The sequence below is a fragment of the Mandrillus leucophaeus genome, unplaced genomic scaffold, assembly GCF_000951045.1.
Source record: "Mandrillus leucophaeus isolate KB7577 unplaced genomic scaffold, Mleu.le_1.0 Scaffold633, whole genome shotgun sequence".
In the NCBI taxonomy this organism is placed as follows: Eukaryota; Metazoa; Chordata; class Mammalia; order Primates; family Cercopithecidae; genus Mandrillus; species Mandrillus leucophaeus.
Window position 1 is genome coordinate 275,692 of NW_012106842.1, and position 9,093 is coordinate 284,784.

General features: G+C 35.4%; 1 long non-coding RNA gene across 1 annotated transcript in view; it reads right to left on the reverse strand.

Moving 5' to 3' along the window:
- Window positions 1-1,777: 1,777 nt before the first annotated feature.
- The window catches only part of LOC105554236, a 30,763-nt gene continuing 23,447 nt past the window's right edge, over window positions 1,778-9,093 (reverse strand). Inside the window, exon 4 of the long non-coding RNA XR_001008292.1 lies at window positions 1,778-1,869. This is a non-coding gene — a long non-coding RNA (uncharacterized LOC105554236). The remainder of the gene's footprint in view (window positions 1,870-9,093) is intronic.

The window sequence follows — 9,093 nt, forward strand, 5'->3', positions numbered from 1 at the left end:
ACGATATTGATTCTTCCTATCCATGAGCATGGTATGTTCTTCCATTTGTTTGTGTCCTCTTTTATTTCACTGAGCAGTGGTTTATAGTTCTCCTTGAAGAGGTCCTTTACATCCCTTGTAAGTTGGATTCCTAGGTATTTTATTCTCTTTGAAGCAATCTTTCTTTTTCTTTTTCTTTTTCTTTTTTTTAAGATGGAGTCTCGCTCTGTTGCCCAGGCTGGAGTACAGTGGCACAATCTCGACTCACTGCAAGCTCTGCCTCACAGTAAATAATAGTAAATCACAGTTGCCTTTTAATAAAAATTTATATTAAATTCTCTACTGAGTACTTCTTAAATGAAGTGAGATTTTAGAAGACAAATAAAAGTTACTGCAACAATAACAACATTATCTGACTGTGGATGAAAACACACCATTCTCCTGCCTCAGCCTCCCAAGTAGTTGGGACTACAGGCTCCCGCCACCATGCCCGGCTAATTTTTTATATTTTTAGTAGAGATGAAGTTTCACTGTTTTAGCCAGGATGGTCTCGATCTCATGACCTCGTGATCCACCCACCTTGGCCTCCCAAAGTGCTGGGATTACAGGTGTGAGCCACCACATCTGGCCTAATGTTTTCTTATTTATTAGAGGTGTGGTTTTGGACATAATTCAAAATGTTAATTAAATTTATTTTAATTTCTAGACAAATAAATGTTTAAATTGTTTGTGTATCTTCTCGTTTTTAATTATCACTGAAGATTGACTTAAAACAAGCTTAGTAACAACTTTGTCTGTAATAAATAATCCCAAATTTAAAAAATATCTACCCATGTATTTCTAATATGAATGGCCCCTTTATGCCATGGTTTAAATAATTTTTTATCTCTAAGAACTGTTACATTTATAACTGTAGCATACAAAGAAAAGGCCAATTTGTGTCTTTTGATAAAAGCAAAACAAATATTTAAATTATGAATATAATATTTTTCACATAAGGACTTTAACAGATACCATAGTTTGTTATTACTTCTCACTCAACATTCTACATGCTTTAAATTTGTTTAATCTTCACAAATGGCAGTATAAAATGTGCATAGCTGCACATGTACCTTATCTTACTGCCTCGTAGCTGCTTTAGTAGTAATTATTATTATTTGTTTTATTTTACTGCATAGCAGCTGCCTTAAAATTTATTACTATTTTTCACATGAAGAATCTCAGTGCCCATAAGCACTGTGTAGGCATAATCAGAATAACGTGAATTTGAGGTGCCTTTCACATGTTTAACAATAGAAAGGTACAGTATTGCTTATTACATAGATATTGAACAACACCTTTTTTCAGAATAAGTTGATGTAATATGTTCACTATATGTTCCATGAGAAGCAATTTATAGTCCCAACTATTCTCTTAAAACCAAACTAGAGATACCATAATTAGTAGCTGCATTCAATGTCATCTACGAAGGTGGAGTTTCTTCTCCAGTTCTAGAATATGTGTTTGAATATCCAATGACCTGTTACATAAACTTTATAACTAAATATAAGTCAAATTTGTGGGCTGTTGCTCAACCCGTGGGATTCAAGTCAATTGTCTCTTATGACACACGGAGGCAAATAGCAATGTAATTGTTTTGCAGTTTTAAAAATGTGCTATAAATATAGTGAACAAACACTTCAGTTTGCCTAGAAAAGTCTCAATTTATGCCTGCTGCAATGAAGTACCATAAGTGTCCCAGTTTGGGTGATAAACGAGGTGGTTAACGCTACCCATAAACTCACTTCTGATAGTTTAGTTGTGATCATACTGAGTTTTATTTGGAGGAGAAAAATACTGCAAGACCAATGTATGTTTCCTCAGATATAGGAGGTGTCCTGAAATGGCAATCTACAGAAAATGGAAGGGTAAAAACATAGAAGTTTGAAAATGGCGACCAAAATAAATAAAGGGATGTATGATCTCCTAAATACCCCATAAAATATTCCTGAACTAAAATTTCACAGAACGGACCAACTATATAGACAGGCACTATTGTTTACAAATTGATTCACAAATTGTAAATGGCAATGGGTAAATGAGCTCTCAGCGCATTTCACAATGCTAAGATTAAAATACATACTCCTTCTCTGATTGCTGTAAACAGCAGTCTTTTTTATTTTATTGCAGATCTTTAACTCTACTATTCCAGAAATGACAGTTTTAAAAGTGTGATAAAAATGAAATTTCAATACACTGTCATGCTGATTCCATATTGACTGAAGAATAATAAAATCCACTTCTCAAGAATTTGCTTATTGTATGCTCATGTCTTATAATTATTGTCTCATTGATTCTGCCAAAAGAGAGTTAATTGAATTTTAAGCATATTGAAATGATGTTTTTATTCTGACAACATCTTTATTCCTTACAAATAAATTTGGAGCATAAATAAGAATATATAAAATATTGGTTATTATACTTCCCATGAAATATAAGTATTTAATTACCTCTGTGACTTAGATGATTTATATAACATATGTATTGACTGAGATTAAAAATTAGACTGCTTAAATCTATTAGCTGTTTTCTTATTCCTTATCAACATTACTAATCATAATTTCTGGTGTTGAAATACTACTTAGAAAATTTTTTAAATGCAGTCATTTTAAAATCCTGTTCTTAAGGATAGGAATATGTTCTGAGAAATTCATTGTTAAGAGAATTTTGTCACTGTTTGAACAACATAGGATGTACTTACACAAACCTAGATGGTGTAACCTACTGCACTCCTAAGGTATGTGAATAGCCTACTTCTCATAGTTTGTAACTCTGTATATTACGTTACTGTACTGAGTACTGTAGGCAGTTGTAGTAAGACAATGGTATTTACCATTGTGTATATAAGCATAGAAAAGGTCCAATAAAAACAAAGCAGTATAACTTTATGAAACCACAGTCATACATGCAGTCCATTATTGACTGAAACATTCTTATGCAGTGCATGACAGTACCATATTTATAATAAAAATATTGTGATTAATATTAAAATCGTTTTTAAAATGTTTTTGGCTTTACTACAATATCACTTGACTTATTTTTCTATATACTCTTGTGTCAAGGCCAGCCTGTTAATTAAACTGTTTTAAGTTCCAGAAAAACTGCAAATGCAAATTCTATCATTTTATTCACTAAATTATCAAATAATTTATTCCAATAACACATTTACTTGATCTTCTCCTTAGATGACATTATAGTTATTAAGGTTAAGGTGTGCATTATGTTTCTATTTTATAATTACAAATATATTTAATCTACTGATGTATTTTAAACAATGCAAATTATAGTAGTATTAATTGCTTCTGAAAGACTCTAATAACATATTCTCATCATTAAATTTACAAGATACTTTGCTAAATTCATTTTTTTATTTTACATACACACACACACACACACACACACACAGTGAAATTTTGAAAATGTAAAAGTATAAAGAGATAAACTGTCCTGTAATGCCATTTACTCATAAATAGCTAACATAAACATTTGCATGTTGTCTGTCATTGGTTTTTCATAACTGTTGATGTATTTTATATTGTAGACCTTTTATATGACAGCTTTTCTGTGATCATATCTTCCTTTTTTAAGTAGATGTCAATGTCTCTAGTGTCTTATAATTAGAAGCCTATGTCATAGACAATAAGGGTGGTATTTCTACACAGTTTTTCCTCTGCTATCAGTAAGCCTGACGCTTATTGAACTTGAACCTGAGCTCATTTTCCATTTTGACTTGCCAGTTATAAGCCTAAAACAAATAACTGTAAATAATACTATTTAACATTTAGAACAGTACAGAGTACAGCTCCCAAAATGAGTTCAGGGACGCTTAGAGCCAGACTTGGTTGTGACAATGTAAGCTGATACTACTGACATCTAGGATGTGGACTCAGAGGAGCTAAACATCCTACAATGTTCTGGTTATTTCTTACCAAAAAGGCATACCGCTAATATTGAGACACAGATGAGCATTTAAGAACAAATGTTTTTACTTAAAAACAAAACAAAAACTTGCCTTGATCAAGATATAAGAATATATTCTCAGGAAAATATATGTTGGCTCTAAGTATCTTTCCTCTTTTGGATGGTATTTCAAATTATTTCTCAGCTGTTCTTCATGGATCATCATTGGAGTTATGACATTTTTCCTAACCGCAACGAAGGAGAAACATTTCTCCTCCATTTTCTTATTGGCTTTGATGTTGTCAGTGGATTCAAGGAACAGATGTAAAACAATTGATACATATATATACATATATATTATATATACACATATATTTTATATATATATATATTTTACCAGAAGCTTTCATCTCTACCTGAGAAATATTTTTAATACATGAGAAAAAGTCAGTGGAAAAAATGGCACAATAATTACTCTGAAGAGTGGGGATAGAATGCCAGGTATATTGGAAAGATTAGGCTATATTCAGGGAAGGGTCATGCCTTTCATTACAAAAGAAAGGAAAAGGATGGATGTTACTGCCAGTAAATGATGATAACAGGGAATTATATTACTCCTGCTTATTCATGCTATTTTCTCAAACCCAAATCTCTCTACCACAATCTAGACTGTTATATTCAACTACATTATTAACTTTGCTATTTGAATGACTATTTTTTTACCTAAATATTAATAAATCAATAGCTGACATTTTGACCATCACCCCCAAACCTGCTCCATCCACAGTCCCCACCTCAGTTTACTAAAACTGCCTTTACTGTTGTATAGATTAAGAACACTGGAGTCATTCTTGCCTCCTTTTGTAATCCATGTTCACTGCATCCAGAAGTTGTATTGAGTCTGTTTTTAAGAACATAAACAAAATATAACCATTCTTTATCTCTCCCACTGCTATAATCCTGTAACAAACCACCATAAATTATTACTTGGATTACTTTAATAAGCTGCCAATTAATTAATGCTTTTTTTTTTTTTAATTCTTACCCCAGAAAACTGGATTCTATTGCAGATAGTCTTTGCAAACCAAATGTGTTATTGTCATTCTGCTCAAAATGTTGCAATGTTTCTCCGTGTCATGCAGGGTAAATACCAGATCTTGTAATTGTCTTCTCTGAGACCTATCTTAGTAATTTCCCCTTTCACTCTGTTCTGAGCACATAGGTATCCTTACTGCTCCCACAGTACTCCAGGCACGCTTTCACCTTATAATATATGCACGAGAAATATTCCTGGAACACACTTAGACTTTATATTTTCATGAATCACTTTTTCAGCTCTTTCAAGTCTTTAGTTACATGTTACTGTTTCATTGAAGGTTATAACTAACCATATTATTTAATACACCTTTACTTATACTTCTGATTTATCTTACTTTTTCTTTCTTTTATTCGTGTAGTTGTACTTCTTTCCTTTACTTATATACTTATCCTTTTTAACAAGACACTTTATTCAGTGATATAGCCTAAGTGCCTAGAAGAGGGTTCTACATAGGACAGGAGCTCAGGAAATAATCGTTGCATAGGTGAATGAATATGAAGTTGAGAGGGAAAGTTATCCGCAGAGAGTGATTTAATGGTTGCTTTTCAATCTTCAACATATTTTTCACCTCAGAGCTTTTGACACAGTTAGTCTTGCCCTCTATTTGGAAATATTTCTCCATATCATCAAGGTTTCTCTCCTACCACTTTGGAAACTCCACCTAAATATGTTTTCCTGCCTTTAAAATGTTGAAGAGCTTCACTTCTTATTACTGAACATGCTCTGCAATCACTCTGGATGCTTTTTAAAAAAATCATATGCATTTTAATATAACTTACAATTTATAAAGTAAGTATTCCCATATATACATCTCTATTGACACATGTGAAATTACAGAGTCTTGCAAGTCGCAGCTGGAACTGTAGCTGGATATCTTCACTTTAATTTTGTTGTCTTTTTAATCTCCATACTGCTAACCTGTTCTCTCTTTTTATTTTATCCTGTGCGGAGAAACTATAATCATATATTTAACATGTACATTAACTTTTGTTACTTTCATCATACATATAAAACAAAGAACAGCTTTTATACTCAACTAAATCCTCCATGATTGGCCTATAGGCCTATATCTACCTCTCTAAAGATATTTTCTACAAATCTGATTCTTACTAAATCTGCTTGTGGCTTTCTCAATATCCTCCTCTCAGAGTTGTTTCAGTTATTGTTCTTACATCTTACTGTCCCCATATTTTATCCTAGTGCTTGTTCACATGCTACTTTCCTAAATATTTCCTCCCTACCTAAAATTGCATCAACTTCTATTTTTCTCAGCCAACACTAACCCAGTTGAAAATAATATCATATTTTTGTTAATGTGATTGTTTACCCCAATTTTCTGTTTTCTCATCAGGCTTCATGTGGGTAAGGATTATGGCTGTTTCATTTTTCTATAAAAAATATTTGGTGGAGGCCGGGCACGGTGGCTAATGCCTGTAATCCCAGCACTTTGGGAGGCCAAGGCAGGCAGATCACCTGAAGTTGGGAGTTCAAGACTACCAATGTGGAGAAATTCTATCTCTACTAAAAATACAAAAATTAGCTGGGTTTGGTGGCGCATGCCTGCAATCCCAGCTACTCGGTAGGTTGAAGCAGGAGAATCACTTGAACCCGGGAGACAGAGATTATCGTGAACCGAGATTGCACCATTGTACTCCAGCCTGGGCAACAAGAACAAAACTCCATCTCAAAAAAAAAAAAAAAAATTGGTGGCCATTATCCTAATTCACTTATAAGAGAGAACATGCAGTATTTGCTTTTCTTTTCTTATGAGTGACAGCTAAACTTGCATATGTTTGGAGACAAAGAGAAGAACAATAGATGCCAGAACCTACTTCAGTTTGCAGGGTGGGAGGAGAGTGAGAGTTAAAAACCTTCCTATCAGGTACAATGCTCTCTACAAGGGTGATGAAATCATTTGTGCACCAAACGCAGAGAAATGCAATTTACCTACGTAACAAACCTGCATACCTGCATATGTACCCTCAGAACCTACAATAAAAGTTGAAAAAGAAAAATATATATTTTATGTATACATATATACATATATAGTCTCATATAAAATAAAGAATGCTTAAGAAGAGGATGGAATGCCGTAAGACAGAAGATACACAGGTATGTCAAGGGTCTCCAAGATCACCTTTAGGCTCAGTGATTCACTAGAAGGACTCAGGAAAGTTGTTATACTCATGTTTACATTTTTAAGAGTGAAAGAATATAGATTGCAATCAGCAAAAGGAAGAGATCTATGGGACAAGGTCCAAGTAAAACCAGACTCAATCTTCTAGGTGTCTTCTGTTGGTAGAATTTCAAGGACCTGTTTAGATCTCCCAGCAACAACTTGTGACAACACATGGAAAGCTAAAGTGTTATCAATCAAAGAAACCCACGCAGCTTTGGGTGTCCAGAGCTCAAATTTGGGTCTGACATGTTTTGACTGTGTTCCCACCCAAATTTCATCTTGAATTGTAATTCCCATAATCCCCACATATTGTGGGAGGGATCCAGTATGAGATAGTTGAATCATGGGGGCAGTTACCCCCATGCTGCTCTTCTCGTGATAGAGATTGAGGTGCTCTTATAAGGATACCCCAAAATTTAGAAGCAACTTTGAAATTGGGTAACAGGCAGAGGTTAGAACAGTTCAGAGGGCTCAGAGGAAGACAGTGAAATATGGAAAAGTTTGAAACGTCCTAGAGGCTTAGTGAATAGCTTGGACCACAATGCTGATACTGATATGGACAATGAAGTCCAAACTGAGGTGGTCCCAGATGGAGATGAGGAATTTGTTAGGAACTGGAGTAAAGGTCATTCTTACTATGCATTTTATTCCTGCCCTAGCTCTCCATGGCACTTTGAACTTGAGAGAGATAATTTAGGATATTTGGCAGAAGAAATTACTAAGTGTCAAAGCATTCAAGAGAAAACAGAGCATAAAAATTCGAAAATTTTGCAGCCTGACAATGGGATAGAAAAGAAAACCCACTTTCTGAGGAGAAATTCAAGACTGCTGCAGAAATTTGCATAAGTAACAAGGGGCTGAATGTTAATCACCAAGACAATGGGGAAAATGTCCCCAGGGCATATCTGATACCTTCACAGTAGCCTCTCCCATCACAGTCTCAGAGGCCTATGAGGAAAAATATGGTTTCCTGGGCTGGGCCCAGGGCACCCCTGTTGTGTGCAACCTAGAGACTTGTTGCCCAATGTCCCAGCCACTCTAGCCATGGCTAAAAGGGGTAAAGGCACAGCTCAGGCTGAGGCTTCAGAGGGTTCAAGTCCCAAGCCTTGGCAGCTTCCACATGGTGTTGAGCGTGCAGATACACAGAAGTAAAGAATTGATGTTTGGGAACCTCTACCTAGATTTCAAAGGATGTATGGAAATACCTGGATATCAATGCAGAAATTTGCTACAGGTGTGAAGTCCTCACTGAGAACCTGTGAGAGCAGCAGACAAAGAAAATGTGGGGTCATAACCCCAGACAGAGTTAGGTCATAATCCCTAACATAGTCCCCACTGGCATGGCCTTGCGGAGCTGTGAGAAGAGGGACATCATCCTCCAGAACCCAGAATGGTAGAGCCACCAACAGCTTGCCCTGTGTGCCTGGAAAAGCCTCACGCACTCAACACTAGCCTGTGAAAGTAACCGGGAGTGGGGCTATATCCTGCAAAGCCATAAGGGAGCCAAAGCTCAAAGCCATGGGAGCCCACCTCTGGCATCCACCTAACCTGGATATGAGAAATGGAATCAAAGAAGATTATTTTGGAACTTTAAGGTTGAATGACTGCTCTATTGGATTTTGGACTTGCACGGGCCCTGTAGCCTCTTTGTTTTGACCAATTTCTTCCATTTGAAATGGGTGTATTTACCCAATGCCTGTAAACCCATTGTATCTAGGAAGTGATGTACTTGCTTTTGATTTTACAGTCTCATAGGTGGAAGAGACTTGCCATGTCTCAGATGACATTTTGGACTTGGACTTTTGAGTTAATGCAGGCATGAGTTACTACTTTCGGGGACTGTTGGGAAGGCACAATTGTGTTTTAAATTATGAGAATATGAGATTTGGGAGGAGCC